Source organism: Ursus arctos, unplaced genomic scaffold (genome assembly GCF_023065955.2).
Source record: "Ursus arctos isolate Adak ecotype North America unplaced genomic scaffold, UrsArc2.0 scaffold_5, whole genome shotgun sequence".
NCBI lineage: Eukaryota > Metazoa > Chordata > Mammalia > Carnivora > Ursidae > Ursus > Ursus arctos.
The window spans coordinates 24,911,183-24,927,940 of record NW_026623067.1 but is presented as its reverse complement, the minus strand read 5'-3'; the positions used below and the strand labels follow the sequence as shown (position 1 = coordinate 24,927,940).

Sequence of the window (16,758 nt, the reverse complement as noted above, 5' to 3'; positions counted from 1 at the left end):
CAAGAGTGTTTTTAAATATTTTAAAAATGTATCTTTGCTACAAACTCCTGAGTATACCTGTTTGTCTGCAGGTCCTGTCGCTCAGCTGAGCCTTATTAACTTATTTAGCCTCACGTTCATCACGATGCCCAGGTGCCTCCTGCAGGAGGGGGTGGTAAGCGGGGAGCTCTGGGGCCAGTAGCACTTCCGGCAAACGCCCCGCCCCCCTCCTGGTGGCTCCCATCCCCCTTGGGTGTTGTACTGCCGCCGGGCCCGGGAGACCAAGGAGCTATGAAGACCCAGGATTTGCGGGTGAGTAAACAGCTTAAGGGTTTAGTGGAGAGCATTGTGGTATGAGTGAGGCCTATGCTAATTGTGAGCCTTCCTTGCTGCTTCTTCATTGAGTTCCCGAAGCCGAGATAGCCAGATAAGCAACCTTTCCATTAAAAACGCCTTGCTGGGGTGCCTGGCGGGCTCAGGCAGTAGCGCAGGCCGCTCTCGATCTAGGAGTTGTGAGTTTGAGTCCCTTGTTGGGTGTAGAGGCTACTAAATAAGTAAATAAAAACACCTTACTGACCTTTGGTTGGGCATTGCTTCAGGATGGCGAGCAAGAAATGAAGAAGCCCCTTCTAAATAATACAAAGTGAGTGGTGTTTTATTTTAGATAGAACTGGTTTGGGGCTCCTGGATGGCTCCTTTGGTTGGGCATCTGACTCTTTCGGCTCAGGTCATGATCCTGGGGTCATGAGATCGAGCCCGAGATGTCTCCGTGCTCAGCGCGGCGTCTGCTTGTCCCTCTCCCACCTCCTCTGCCCTCCCCCCACCGTGTGGTCTCTCGCACTCTGTTGCACTCTCTCCCAGATAGCTAGGTGAGTAGGTAGGTAGGTAGATAGAGGAAAGGGGGGAGGGAGGAAGGGAGGGAAGAAGGAAGGGGTTTCAAACTTTTGACCACAGAATCCTTTATCCAGATTTCTCTGTTAAAGTGAAGCAGAGGCGTATCTCACTTAGCATCTCCTCTCACAAACGTGAGGCCCCTTGAGACGTGACCCCTCAGAGCCCACAGCCTTGTTACATTTCTATCTCAAAACAAAATCCTCGCTAATTTTTAAAATTGATTAATCACTCTATGATTCTCCAAAATAAATGTAAAAGCCAGGATAATAGTAAAGAAAGACATTTTAGTAGCTCTAACAGGAGATGAGTTTGAATTCTGTCTTCCCTTATGAAGGCAAGTCAGTCTTGCCCCACATTTCAGAATTTTTAAGCAGAGTGATTTTTTTGTTTGTTTGTTTTTAATCTTGATAGATATGTGTGTTCCTCAGAGGTGAATTTCTCTGCGTGCCTTTCAACACCTTCCATCCACAGAGAAGCCAACCTCTTCAAGTCAATACGTGTCATCTTTAAGGTAAGGTCAGCTGGGATCCTAGCGTGGGACTGGTCTTCATGAACAAATATATCCTATTTTTAATCTCTCAGCATTGATTTTTTCAGTAGTCTTTTAACTTTTAGTTTTATGCAATGGGGAGTAATCAAAAGAATATTGGAGCCAGAGTCAGAAAACTTGGGCATTGCTATCACGACCAAAGAAATAACATTTGTGACATGTCTTTGAAAATATGATGTATTATTCTTTGCTTTATCAAGTTCTGTTTCTGCATGTTGAATGTCAATGATGAATCACTAAATTCTACACCAATATTACACTCTATGTTAACTAACTAGAATTTAAATAAAAATTTGGAACAAAAAACCCAACCAAACCAAAAAAAAGTGTATTTGAGGGCCTATTATGTGACAGGCACTGGAAATACCCAGAGCTTACATTCTGAAAGAGATGGATCGGTAGACTGGCTATGGTTACTATTTATGTTACATTAGCACCATCATTATTAAATAGAGAAACTTTGCTTATTTGTGCTGTGCTTAACATTTGAATTGTGAACATAGTGAGTTTGAAGATGGAAGACTTGAGTGTGCCTCCTGGTTCCCTGTCATATATCAGCTGAATATATCTACAAGCAAATCATTTCATCTTATCGAGGACATTTCCTCATTTGTAAATGTGGGACAGTGCTAATCCCTAACTCCCAAGAGTGTTGTAAATATCTTGAAATGATGGAGGATGCGTTCTGTGCATCGTACAGTACTATGCAATACTATACATACTTAGTCCTACAGCTGTGAATACAGTGTCTTTCTACAGAGAAGCACAACCTGCCATCCTAGCTTTATCCAATTTAGGATTTCTCTTTTTTTCTAAACATGGCAAAAAAATAATAATAATAAGTAAACTGTCAACAGTAGTGTCCACTCTTCGAGATAACATGAATTGTGTTCACACAACAATATTTAGGCTACATGCATAGCTATGAATTGGCCAGTGTTTTGCCAACAACAGCATAAATGACAACTATTCACATATAAGTTCTCTATTGTACTGATTACAAGCTTGTGTGTGGGGATGATTCATGGTTTACTTGCTTTTCAAGTCACAATTTCAAGTAGCGTCATTTGTCTTCTATCAGCAATTCATACTTAGACCAAGAATCCACGTGCTGATCTCTTGTATTCACATCGTTTCTAGTCTTGAACAGCCTCATTCAGACTGCAACAGCTCTAAAGTAAATAGTGCAGATGGCCTTTAAAAACAACAACAACAACAAGAAAACCTTTCACTGATGTCTCTTTCATCTTCATAATTATTTTGTTCAGTAGTACGTTTTACTCAATGCTAAGTGCCAAATAGTGTCTTCGGAAAATTTTGTCCTGTGAATACTGTAGCACATATTACTGTGTGTTTATATTTTATACATCAAAGGCCAATCCAATTCCAGGAGGCCCACATGAGTTAGAAACAGCGATTTGAACCATTTGAGAGAAGATGATAGAAAGAGGACAGCCTTTAAGATAGGTGTTCATTGATTTGTGATTTCCCTCAGGAAGCATGTTAGGAAAGCTTACTATGTCCCAGGTCCTGTGCTAGGAACAGCAGTACACCGAAGACACCTTCTCTGTCCTCAGGTAGAACGAATTTAGTGAGGGAGTGAAAGACATAAATAATTAGGAAACAGGCACATAGGGTTAGGAGGGAAAGGGCATGAGAAAAAGGCATGGAAAGCAAGAAAAATGGTGCGATCCAAAGTAAGCAAATCCACAGAGAAAGATCTGTGGTTGTCTACTTGTGGTTTGCGTAAATAACTAACTTATTCATTGAAATAAGGGATGTTGGAAGAGGAGTAGGTTTCGAGTGAGAGAGGAGGGATAGATGATAAGTGTTGTACAGGTTGCATTTGAGATGCTTTTTTTAAAGATTTTGTTTATTTGAGATAGAGCACGAGCTGGGCGAAGGAGCAGAGGGAGAGGGAGAAGCAGACTCTCCACTGAGCAAGGAGCCCAACGCGGGGCTGGGTCCCAGGACCTGGGACCATGACCTGAGCCAAAGGTAGACACTTAACCAACTGAAACACCCAGGCGCCCCAGATTTGAGATGCTTTTGATGTATATTTAGTAATTACGTAAAGCGAAGCTCACTTGTGAGCCTTGTGTAAGAGAAGATTGAAATTATGGGTGTGGTAAGATCTCTTAGGATACGGTAAGATGAGGGCAAAGCTTGAAGAACTCTCAGCTGAAGATGAGGTGCAAGAAGATGAGCCTGCAAGTAGTACAGACTGGGAGAGACCAGAAAGGAAGGAGGAAAACAGCAGCCTTTCTCTACTGACGGAGAAGGGATGGAGACAGCAGTCTCTAGTGTCCCATGCTGTTGAGAAGTCAAGATCAAGATTTGGCTGTCTGGAGGTCTTTGGTGACTCTAACCAGTTAAATACCATCCATATGCTAATGACTCCCAAATGTAAAACTCAAGTCCAGTTTTTTCCTACACCCCCGAGTCGCGCCCCCGGTTGCATATGGAATGTCTGCAAGGCATCCCAAGCTGAACATGTTCAACAGAGAGCTCCTGGTTCTCTTCCCTATACTTGTTCCCCATGCAGGCTTCCTTATCCCCCTTCCTGTCAGCTCCCCACTTTAAGGTGCTCAGGCTAAAAAATCCTCGGCATCATCCTTGACTCTTGGTTTTCTCTCGTACAACTCATCCAATCTGCAACAAAATCTGTTAGCTCTACCTTCACAGTATTCCAGCCTCCTGTCCACATCTCACCCCCTCTTTGTGCCAACCTCCATAGCCTCTTCTTTTTACTCATAGCTTCACTGAGATATACGTCACATACCATGTAATTCGTCTGTTTAACGTGTACAACCCATTGGTTTTTAGTATGTTCATGGAGTTGTGCAACTGTCGCCACAGTTAATTTCAGAACGTTTAGTCATCCCCCAAAAAATGAACAGTCACTCCCCATTCCCTCATTGCCCTAGTTCCTGGTAACCACTCATTTACTTTCTGTCTCTATGGAGTAGTCTACTCTTTTCACATAAATGGAATCACATGCTATGTGGTCTTTTGTGATTGGCTTCTTTCATACAGTATAATAATTTCAAGGTTTATCTTTGTTGTGGGATATATCAGTATTTCATTCCTTTTTTATGACTGAATAATGTTTTGTTTTGTGAACATACCACAATTTATCCATTCATCAGTTGATGGACACTTGGATTGTTTCCACCTTTTGGCTCTTCTGAATAATGATGCTCTATTTGTGTTCTCTTTGAAGATATGTTTTCTTTTCTCTTGGGTTTGTACCTGGGAGTGTAATTGCTGGGCCATATGGTAATTCTGTATTTAACCTTTTGAGGAAATGCCAGATTGCTTTCTGAGGTGGTGTCCCTCATCCCTTGGCAGGAATATTTTGTCAGCATTATTTCTGCTCTTCTTACTTCCATCCTTGCTCCCTGGCTGTCCATTTTCAAACATCATTTGCCTGCTCAGATGGCTCCACTGAGTCCTCATCTCGCTCAGAAGAAAGTCAAAGTACTTACAATGATCACAAGCCCCCATGCAACCTGGCCCCATATGACCTCATTGGTTTTATCTTCCTCGCCTTGCTCATTCCTTACTCATCTCTTCACTGTTCCTTGAAGATACCAGGCACACTCCCTCTGCTTATTCTTCCTCCTTTCTGGAAGAGACTTCCCACTATACCCATGGAGTTTGTTCCTTATCTCTTCAAATCTTTATTCAAGTGTCTCCTTCTCAGTGAGGCAGTGACCACTCCCTAACTCCCTTTCTTGCTTTGTGTCTGTTTGCTTTTTGCCCATCACACATCACCTTTAAATGTACTATGTCATTTTTTAACTTGTTTTATATCTGTTTTCTTCCACCCATGGAAGAAACTAGCTTCATGGAGTCAGGAATTTTGTTATTTTGTCCCGTGCGATATCCCCAGGGCCTAGACCATCTAGTAGGGTTAAAGAAACCTTGGCTGAATGAATGACTGAATGCACGTGTTGAGCCTGGCGGTCCTGCTGGTGTAGATAAGAGTAGTGAATGAGAATGAGGGCGTGAGTTATTGAGAGTAGATGAGACATCCAGTGAGAGGGGGTGAGTATACACCAACCCATCTGCTTTCTTACTGTGCAGGAAGGCTCCATGCTTCTAACTGAGGCTGGCTCTCCACATGTTCCCAGGATCCTCTGGGAAAGAAAAAGTGTTCCTGCCAAGTGAGGTGCAAATAGTCAGGGGCCTGGACATTGACTGGTGATAGAGTAACAGGAGAAAAGACATAGTTTAGTTTACAAGTGCCAGTAGGAGTTGCTCGGTGTTGAGAAACTCACTGAGAAGCTGGAGGTGAGGGTTTATATACCAGCTTAACAAAGAAGGGCAGGGTTAGGGTTTCCTTGGGAAGGTATGGAAGATTCTGTTGATGCTAATGGAAAAGGACAGTCTATCTCCTTCTTGGCCAGAAATTTCCCCATGGGGGTGAGGGGTGGCAGCTGACTTCACACTTCCTAGTGTTAAAGGTCAGTCTTCTTTCAAATAGGAAACTCCCTGGGGGGTGGGGAGCGGCAGCAATGGCAGCTGTATTTTCAGGAGCTTCTCCTTGTTTAGATAATGTTTCTTTCTGTGGCTGCTGTCTGTTCAGACGTCTTCCGTTTAAAAGAGTCTCCAGACCACTTTGGTGGGCTGCTAATTCCTTCAGTCCGGCCCCTTTTAGCCTGTGCAGACAGACCCCCATGACGCACATCCAGGAGGCACCACTCACAGAAGGCACGTGACACTCTCCCCTGGAGCTGAGTGGCGCAGGACCCCGCTCCAGGGCATCACGCCTGCAGATGTCCCCACGTCATTCTGCAGTCATCAGTTTTTCCATCTCAAGTGCATCATCTCGTTGCATACAAACATGCTCTTCTTCTCCCCAGTTTTAAATAAAAGAAAATAAACTCTTGGCTTTAATGGGAAAATGTAAATATGAGCTGGGTATTTGCTGATACTTAGGAATTCCTATGAATATAGTCACCAGAGACCCTTGCCCTCGAGCAAGAACAGGAGACCACACAGATGGAATAAACACAGAAGGCTCTGTGTTCATCCGAATTATAGAAAGCTCTGGCTTCTTCTGCAAGCCCCAGATCAAGCTTGTTCAGAGAAGAAGATAAAAAATAAAGGTTCAGATCAGACAAGGACCCAGAGAAAGTGGGACAACAGCCCAAGGAGACGGTCTTAGGACTGCTAGGAACGAGTTTCCTGTGTGCATACAAGTAACATCGTGAGTCGTGATGGCCAGGAACTTTTGTTACTGTCTTTGAATAAAACATTTTAAATTGGGGGGGGGGGGGTAGTGTATACATGCAATAGTTATTTACAATACAGAATAGAAAGTATTTTGTTTCAGAAAAGGTTGACGTAATTTTGAAAACATAGTCCTGTGAAGGTAGTAGTCGTTCTAGATTTAAATCTAGTAAATGATAAAATAGAGGTTACCAGAGACTTGAAGAACTAGGTTCAATAATCAGTCCTCAGCGTTGACTGTGTCACCTACCAGAAGCAGATAGCTTTTGGGATAAAAGAGGAAGTATAAATACAATCAACAAACTTGTGTGATTCACCAGATACCGTAACAATGCTCTCAACAGCCAATCCCCAAGCCGTCTTTAGACCGAGGACAAGAATGGAAATTCCGCACTTACTTCCGTTAACTTACTTAATCTTAACAGTCTTAGACACTCGTCAACACAGCCATGAATTTAATGGTCCTGTACTTCTCCCTCTTTTGTTCTCTTACACAAAGCTAATATATTTTCTACTTTGCTCATTAATTCAAGGTTAACTAATGTGTTTCTATAGATAGATATCGCCAAGGTTAAAAACATGATAAAAAAATATTTTTATGGTCGTTGATGTGGTGTTACTGTTCATCTCAGTGAGGGATCAGTTTATGAAAGGACCAAAATGTGGGCACATTACGCATTCCTGCAAGTGACCTTCTGCGGGTACTGTGGTAGAAAGACAAAGTAACTAAGTTTCAAGTTGGAACTCATACCCAGTGGGGAGCTGCTCTGACTCACTAATGTGCTTAGGCCAAGTTTCGTAAACTGCCAGATTGACTGAAAGGAAAGTATCTGCTGGGGGCCAGTCCTAGGCATAGGCATGGGCATGCCTGGCATGTACCCTCCTTATTGGAGGCTGAGACAGATACTGTTGTATAATAAAGAAGTTGGCTGGCCTTTGTCCCTGGTTCCTGGGACGGAGTCTCTAAACCCTTGGAATTCCCAGAGTGAAAGGTTATGTATGTCTTTGTTATTCATGGTGGGCCCCTTGGACCACACTTGAATTTGCCCATGAGGTGATTCCTAATGAGCCCCTTAAGTGTCAGAATGGGAGCCACCATGCTGGAGAGAACAGCTCTGTGATGAGAGAATTGAGGCTTTCATCCAAGCCATAGGTCTGGCTTCCCAACCTCTGAGAAGGAGAAGGGGCCCTCAGGATTGAGTTTAATCTCAAGGCCTCTGATTTATTCAGTCAAGCCTATATAATGAAACCTCTAAAAACGCTGTACGTCGAAAGCTCAGGTGAGCTTCCAGGTTAGTGATACATATCATTGTGCCAGGAGGGAGAAGCATTTCAAGGACAGAGAACATTTTTGTTTGGGACCCTCTCAGGCCTCATCCTATGCATTTCTTCCCTCAGCTGGTCCCAATTTGTATCCTTTATACTAAAATTATATTCCTAAGTATAAATGCTTTCCTGAATTCTGTGCATCTCTCTAGCAAATTATAAAACCTGTGGAGGTCATGGGGAGCCCCCAGATTTGTAGCCAGTTGGTCAGAAGTGCTGGTGGGCTGCGAACCCCGGCGCCCAGAGCTGATATCTGCAGTGATAGGAGCCTGGCAGAGCACGATGCTGTCCCCTGGTGAAATATGACCTAATTCTGGATAATTCCTCTCAGTGTTGTGTGGCACATACATACACAGAAAAACTTGAGCCCCAGTGCAGGACAGGCTGAGATAGGGACATGCCCTGAGAAAGTAACCCAGCCTCTTCTCCAAGGACAGGGAGAGCTTTTTTGGCAATCGTCACTTGAAATGACTCTTTGAATGTTTATTTTGTAAAATTTGAAAGTAAAAATAAAATAATAAACCCAGCCAACCAAAGATAACCCAATCAATGTTTATACTTTTGGCATCTTTTCTGCTCTCCATCTTCGTATGGATTTTTATGTGTCGAGGTAATACAACAGAGGCAGTTGTTTTTATTTTCACTGAGCATGTCCTAAGCATCATCTCTTGCCATTAAAGCCTCGTCACACATTGTCATTTCACGGGCTGCACAAAATGCGATCTTGCAGATACAGGATTGTTTCTATAACCCTTTTCCCAATTTGGGCACTTCAGTTGTTTCTGGCTTTTAGTAAAACAAACAACGCTGAGATGATTATCTTTGTGTGTAAATCTTTCTTCACATTTCTGATTATGTACTTAGGATAAACTTTTTTTTTTTTTTTGGATGTCTGATCTTATTTATTTGTTACTCTTAGAAACTCTTCTTTTTCACTGGACTCCGAGGTAGAAGCCCTAGAAAGGACAGCCTCCATCTCTTGGCATTATGTTCCTGGTGTTTTCTTTGGCTGCTTTCATTCTCTTGGCCAAAAGTTGAGCATATTCTGTGGCTTTTTTCTTATTTTCCTGAGTACCCCATTCCTTCCGAGCAGTATGGCAGTGTTCTTGCAGGACACGTGAAGTAACAAGACGCTGCTGAATCTTGAGTAACCGAGATTCCTTACCTTTTTTGTTCAGGGACTTCCTCACAATGCCCTGGTGGGCGCCATCTTTCTTAGACTGAAAATTTACAATACTGCTAGCTCTTTGGTATAGTAGTATCAGTGAGTTGAGGAATAACCTTCTTTCCTTTTTTTTACTATAATCCACTTGGGAACATTCAGACTGACATCCACAGTGTATCCCCAAACAGATTTAGGCTTTCTTTCTCCAGTCTTCCTTGGCCTCTGACAAGACTGCCCCTTATTCTATAACAGATGGGTGTGGCCATGGGTCAGAATCCCCTGCTTCATGAGGAGATCTTGTTTGTCATTCCCCTCGACAATTCCGACCACAGAATCCTTCCATTTGTCACCCAGGGCAGCAGCAGCAGCTTCTCTGGTCACACACTTCTCATAAAATATGCAAAGTTTGCGCTCATTGTTCACCTCAGTGAGTTTCTGGCAGCCTGTGTGTGGGAGAGAGATGTTCAGAGCTGATCACCTCTGAGGCACCCCAAAAGAGAGCGATAAACTCTTGAAACGGAATTACTGAGTAGAAAGGATTTGTTTTTACAACTCCTGAAACCTGATGCCAAACTGATTTACAGAATAGGAATTTACGCCCCTGTCAGGTGTGTGGTGTGTGTGTGTGTGTGTGTGTGTGTCTCTAACTTAAAGCTCACTTGTCAAACCTAAATCATTAACTAAAAAAAAAATGGAAATTATATAGGGCCCCCGAATGTATTTTATTGCTGTGATATGCATTTATTTGACTACTTGTGAGGCCGGCTGAAGACTTTGTCATATCTATTAGTTGCTGTGTTTTTTGTGTTTGAGAACCTTATTCTAAGTGTTCCCTGGGATCTTAAGTGCTTAATTGTTAAGCATATCATACGTAGTACATAACACTACAGATTTTCACTCAAGACTGATGTTATGATAGGGTGTTAACATCTTATGAAGTTATGTCATTAACATTTTATGGGTGTTTTTCTAACTTTCATGTTTTATGTGTTTGAGCTTTGAGGATTAGGGCTGCATGGAAAAAGGTGGTTTTTTTGTTTTGTTTTGTTTTTAAATTTTCATTTATGTTTGTGTATTACTCTGATGGCCCTTCCAGAAAGGACTCTCTACCCAGTGACTAAGAATATGCTTCTCTAGCTCTTAGTTCTTTAAGATTTTACCTCAGCTTTTGAGGGGGAGGCCACCCTATTTGCAGGATAAGCCCTCAGCCACTGAGGGAGCAAGGCAGTCATATAGGGACCTAGCCATTTCTGCTCAATGCAAGACACCACTAGTGGGTATTATTTGCTTAGTGCAGGAGTCTGAGGGCAGTTTCTCCTCAGGAAAAGAGCCTATTAGAGCCCTAAGGAGCTGCTCCATACAAGTTGTCTGAAGCCCTGATATGCAGAGTGCAGGGGGCGCGCTGTGGCAGAGGGGGAGATGCTGTGCTCACATTTGCCTTCCAATATGGACGTGCTCCCCAGTCAGTCGCTGCTATTAGCAGACAACCACCCACTTCTAGTTCATTCAGAGCCCTCCTTGGCTTTCGAACTGAAGTACTCTCATGCTTAGGGCAGTCCCTATCCACGTATTGAGCAAGAAACTGGTTCCAGTGCCTAGGTAGGCCACACCACCTGACTGCACTGAGGGGAAATGTTCACTCCAGAGCTCCCCTGGGGCTTACCAACTTTTTTTCAGATCCACATTCCCTCCCCAATCCCACTTCCTCCCCTTTTCCTTTCATGGTAGTGCTTACAAATAAGCCTTTTACACTCTAACACTGTCCTGTGACAGAGAGCTTCCGTTGTTTCAAGTGTAGGATATTCTTCCCGTTCTGATCCTGAAGAAACATTCATGTATACTCCTATTTTTAGCAATGACTGAACTTCTGTAATTCAGTTTTTTATTCATCTGCAAATTATTTTAGTGCGGTATTGAGGATCCTACCTGACTTAGGGTGGCATTGAGTATCTTGGCTTCCTGGCCTCCAGGCCTGTGGGTGATCCCGTCGCCTGGAGTGTGGGCTGGACTTCCACGCTCAGTACTAGGTTACAACTAACTATACTTCGCATTCTTGGACTTCTGCTGTGTTTCCGTTGGATCACTAGCGGTGGGGGCAGGAAGCCGCCTTATTGTGGGCAGCCCTATGGATAGAACCACATGGTGTGTGAGGAGCTCAGTCAGTAGCATGAGAGGAACTGAGACTCACTAGCCAACAGCCTGCAAAGAACTGAAGCCAGACAACGGTCTTGTCACTGAGCTTGGAAGCAGGTCCTTCAGCCCCAGTTGAATCTTGCAGATAACTGCAGCCCCAGAAGACACCTTGACTGCCACCAGATGTTAGCGGAAAGTCAAGCTGTTCCCCCTGATTCGAAGAAATGATGAGCTAATATACTGTGTAGATCTCAGCTTCTACATTTTGATATAATTGGTTATGCAGCAATAGAAAGCTAATATATCCCTAAAGGAACACCTACCACTTACAGCTTTATGTTTTTGCTTATTTGCTTAAAAAGTGAGAAATTTATTTCTCATACAGTTAATAGTCCAAGACTAACAAGGTGGTTCTGCCATCCTTGACAAGTGGCTCCCCTCTTGGCATCTCAGGTAATTGTTTATTTCTTTTTTAAGATTTTATTTATTTATTAGAGAGAGAGAGAGATAGTGTGCAAGAGCAGAGGGAGGGGCTGAGGGAGCCCAATGCGGGGCTTGATCCCGGGACTACAGGATCATGACCTGGGCTGAAGGCAGGTGGTTAACTGATTGAGCCACCCAGCCGCCCCCTCAGATAACTGTTCAAATCTCACCTTCTCCAAACTAGAAGGATAGGGGAGAAGGACCTGAAGGAATACAAGCCAATCCTTTAAGGAGCAACACTTGGGAGTGGCATATACCGATTCCACTTACATCGCATTAACCAGCCAGGCATGCTCCTACCTCAGGGCCTTTGCATTTGCTCTTCCTTCTGCCTGGACTCACGGTGTACTGTTTCACCTCCTCCGTGACTTTACTCAAGCATCACATTCTTAGTTAGGTTATCCATAAACACCCTGTTTTAAACTGCAAACCACCTCCCTTGGTCCACCTTTCCCATTTCGTTTATTCGAGAGCAGTTTTTATTTTTCATATACTGCAGAAATTGTTCATGGATATTATTTACTACTTGCCTCTTCTCATCCTTCTCATCACTCCGCCCCCCCTCCCCGGTAGAATGTAAGGCCCATGAGGGCGTTTGGTTCCTTTTTTTGGCTATTGTATTGCAGTCTCAGAACAGTGTCTGGCAAGTCATAGGCACACAATAAATATTTGCTGAATCATTTGTTGAGTGAATCAAGAGAAACCATTATAAGCCTATTATTTATTTAGAGTTTAGAAGATAATTCCCAAAAGAGCTAAAAATCCAGAAAGGTTAGAAGTTGCTGCGAGAAATGGGTCTGGGCATGAAGGGAGGTACAGGGGATGCTTTTCTTTATAAACCATCTTATACGATTTGATTGTTTTTATCATGGGCATGTATCGCAGCGATACAAATTCTAAACACTTTTAAAAGCGCCAACATGGCTGCTAAATGGTAGGATGCTCACAATGTGGGAAGGCTCGCCGACAACCATTTACTTTATAGCAAATTGCTCTAAATCTGTTTTGAGAGCAAACTATTGAATCTGCTAATGGTACATACAGATGGTACAGGACAATAAACTTCTTTTTGGTGTTGGGGGTAATTTTAAATAGAATACCTTTTATCTCCTTATATGATCAAGCTTTATGTCATTACATTAAGTTCCACACATTTCATGACGAGTATAAAATGTACAGGGATGCCATGGTTCAAGGCTCTCCATAAAATGTGATTTCTTGACTTCTTAAATGTGGGTGGAGAAATGATACAAATAATTTTTCGCACACAGATAGCTGGCCTGTGTGAATGCTTGCTGATTTGAAGAGGGAAATGGGGACGAGAGGATGCAAGTAACAAAAATAATTTTGTCGAAGGCTGCAAGTGACATATATTCAAACAATGGCTTTTTCAGAGTCCTCAGGCTTGTTTCTATTCATTGTTTGCTGAGCTTTAGAGAAGGCTGAATCCCACCATGGCAAACTGCCATCTTTGTCAGAAGCAAAGAGCTGTTTACATTCAAGGCACATAATAAGTGCAATGTGAAGTAAAAAACAGTGTGAGTTCTATTATGGCTGATTAGTCCATTGTACACTGTTACAACTAACATCTTCCTTGTGCTAAAAATAGTGGGAAGTCACAGGACCTCAAGCTGCATGATCCGTCCGTACTCTGCTCTTTCACAAGATTGCCAACAAAGGCTGCCTCTAACTTCCCAGAAACATAAAAGGGCCCCTTATTCGTTTCAGCATCCTCCAAAATATGTAGTTTATCGGAGCTGGTGGGAAACCTTTCCGAGAGTGAGGTGCGGAGAACGCACAGCTTCTAAAAAAAGTCCACCTGTCTTCTTGGTAGGTTCCTCTTCTTGATAGGATGCTTGATATGGACATCCGGGGAGTCCACGGGTTGTCATCTTACTCACACTGTCGATTGCTTCTTAATCGTAGCGATAGCGGGATCGATGTGCCTATTGATGCGCTGGCCACCAGTAGCCTGAATGAATGAATGAATGAATGAATGAATGAATGAATGAATCTGGCCATGGGTAGTGACAGGAGAAGGGAGTGGTATGAATAAACTGAATCCCAGGTCATGTCATCACGAAGTCAATAGCCCTTCTTGTGGAAGGGGAGAAAACAAACTGCTTTCTCTTCTATTGAAAGCCTGGAAGAATTTGCATGGCAGTAATCCTGAATCCAGAGGCAATCTATTAAGAACTCAGCAATACCAATCCTGAGACTCAACTGATAAGCACATTCTCCACCCCCCAAGCCCCCCCCCCACTCCGCAACACACACATTAATCCTCTTAAAGGCTGTGCTAAGTAATGAAAGGGTGTGATGAAAGAGGCCCCCCTTTTTATTACAACCACATAAACTGCTTGTGTAAATGTTTCATTAACAAACGGCTGGACCAGTATTTAATATCCTTTGCCTCCCTCCGCCCAGCCCCCTTGGTCCTGGGCTCCTGGTACAGCATGACCAAATGTGTGATTTACACATGTTGAAGAGAAACATTCCCACACTTGAATGCTGTTCCATGACAAAAGGAGAGGAGGGGCCGAGAGAGAGGTGTTGAACCTATTGTAGACATTTTAATTTACAATTCTCCCTTTTTATGGGCTTTAAAAGATGAATGACTTCCACCCACTTACCAGTTTATGTTTCATTTTTCAGTGTGCTTTCTGAGAGCTGGGCTCATGTAAGTGCCTCGGTCAGATCATCTGAGGCGAGTCCTTTTGGAGACAAAGTTAGATGCTTCCTTACTCAGAAAAAGCAGGAGTTCCAATGTGTGTCCGCCGTGCTAAGTGCTCTCTTCTGAAGGCCAAATCAGCCTCACAGAGGCCAAAATAGGTGATTTGCCTTAACTTTGAATAGCCCAAAGGGTGCCAGAGAGCTCATGGAAATATGTATCCTGTGTTTTCTCTCCATAGTCATGCAGTCACTGTCTGATATTTTACATTTTTTTAAACTAATCTGGTAAATCTTAACAGGATGCCTGCATTATCTGATTTTTTAAAATATGGCATTCTGGTATCAAAGAAACTTGCCTGTGGCTCCAACCGCCTTGGTCAGTATCCAGTAACCGGATACACTGACGCACCTTGAAGATACAGAATCGGTCTCTTCCAGGCCCGAGTGAAGTTAAATCAGGATACAGTAAAGCCTCCAGACGGTACTACTTGGCCAGATCCTTAGAAAATACATTCACGTTGCCTTCCCAAAAAAGCTTTAAAAAATTAATACGTAGGAAAACCAACTACAAAGGTAGCCTCTCTTTTACGCGCCTGTCTTGGCCCCAGGTTGTCATTCTTGTCATTTCAGTTTACCCTGAGCACCTGGCCACAGATGGGGGCACTCAGTTTGGGGAAGAGCCTCACTGGGGTCGGTGTGTATAGTAGTGTGTCTCCTGCAACCGCCATCTGGTTTCAAAGTGAATAGATTCGTTTAGATCAACAATGCCCTGGGGGATAGATACTTCAATGTTTTCAACCTTAGAAGAGCTGAACACATCAATACCTTCATAAGGCCACTTTGCTTTGTATTGACACCGGTTGTGCTGCTAATTCATATACATCATTGTTTACTTCACGGAGCTTTTAACATGACTTTTGATTTATAGAAGTGGTGATTCAAGTTCTACCAAGAAGTGGTAAGCTCAGACCTCCCCCAGGTTCTTAACTTTCTCTCTGATGTGACAAAATTGAAAGAGGAACTCTCCTGTCACAGCCTAAATAAAATTTTGCTGTATAACAGTTGATGTGCACCTAAAAACAAAAAACAAACAAACAAAAAAAAACCAAAAAACTTTTGTAGTAACAGGTTATAGCAAAATGGATTGTCCAAATAAGGGCAATCAATTATCTAAGCCCGTTATTAATGTGTTCTCAGCAAAACCATTGATTTTACACGGGGACAGAGTCTAGGAGCTAGATGTATCTCCCAATCGGAGAATCTCGTGTGAGGCAAAAGAGAAAATTCACCAGCTGTGGGCATGTTCTGTCATTTGTCGAGTGCCAGGCCCTGAGAGGCTTTTATTTACAGGACTCGCTTGGGCACTTTGCACCGCTCCATAAATAACATACCCTGTCCCATGCAAATAACACAGCCTCCATTTGGGAAGAGCTTTCGTTGTGTTTGAGGCCACGTCAAATGGAGGCTCTAAAAATTATTTTCTAAAAGTTCATTTATTTCTCAGCCGCCAGGATAAATGGCTTGAAACCAAGCTAAATGGGCTTCAGTGGCCAGAACTGGATTTTGTTTTGTTTATTGGTTGGTTTCCCGACTTAAATGGGGATTGAAATATTCTGGATTTTTCTTGCGTGAACATCTCACCCAGACGTGCGGCAGAACAAAGGTGTGGGTTTTTAGCAAGACAGATGTTCGTTGCTCTAGAACCGGCATGAGACTACTATTTAAGCAGACACAGAATTCAGACTAAAAGAGGACAAAATGGTGATGGATAAGGGTGGGCCTGAACACAACTGATCTGTGGCTCGGGAAAAATTCACGGTTCTGATGGAGATAAACTTAGAAAGCCTCGAGACAGCCCAGACTCGTCAGCATCTCACAGTTAATTAAAGAAGTGAGTGGAGGCATCAAGGCTTTTGCTCCCTTCTGCCTGAATAATTCACCGCCTGTATCCATTATTAAAACCCGTTACTTCACCACAATGATTCCCAGCTCGAGATGGATGGGCCTCAGAACCAAGAGATAAATTGTAACAAGGCCTACAGCTATATTAATAAATTGAAATGAACATTTATTTGCTCATCTAATTAGAACTGTAGTTTTTCCAAATAGTGTAGTAATGCATTACCTTGACAGGCAGCACTACCTACCTTTTGTGAGGTAAAATGAACAGGAGGGCTTTGCCCCAGATTTGGGGTTTCTCTGCATAAAAAGTTCTTTGGTCTCTGCTGTTCTTTTAAGCCATTCATTTTAGCACTGTGCCCTGCCGATCCTATCTCGCCAGGACTGATGGCAGCTTAGCTTTTGAGGTACTTCGTCA

General features: G+C 43.0%; 1 long non-coding RNA gene across 4 annotated transcripts in view; it reads left to right on the top strand.

The window, feature by feature from the left end:
- Nucleotides 1-16,758, top strand: part of LOC130542723 (uncharacterized) — a 407,418-nt gene that overhangs the window by 290,601 nt on the left and 100,059 nt on the right. For all 4 annotated transcript variants that reach the window (XR_008957459.1, XR_008957458.1, XR_008957460.1 and 1 more), the window contains 2 exons: nucleotides 72-291; nucleotides 1,285-1,384. This is a non-coding gene — a long non-coding RNA (uncharacterized LOC130542723). The remainder of the gene's footprint in view (nucleotides 1-71; nucleotides 292-1,284; nucleotides 1,385-16,758) is intronic.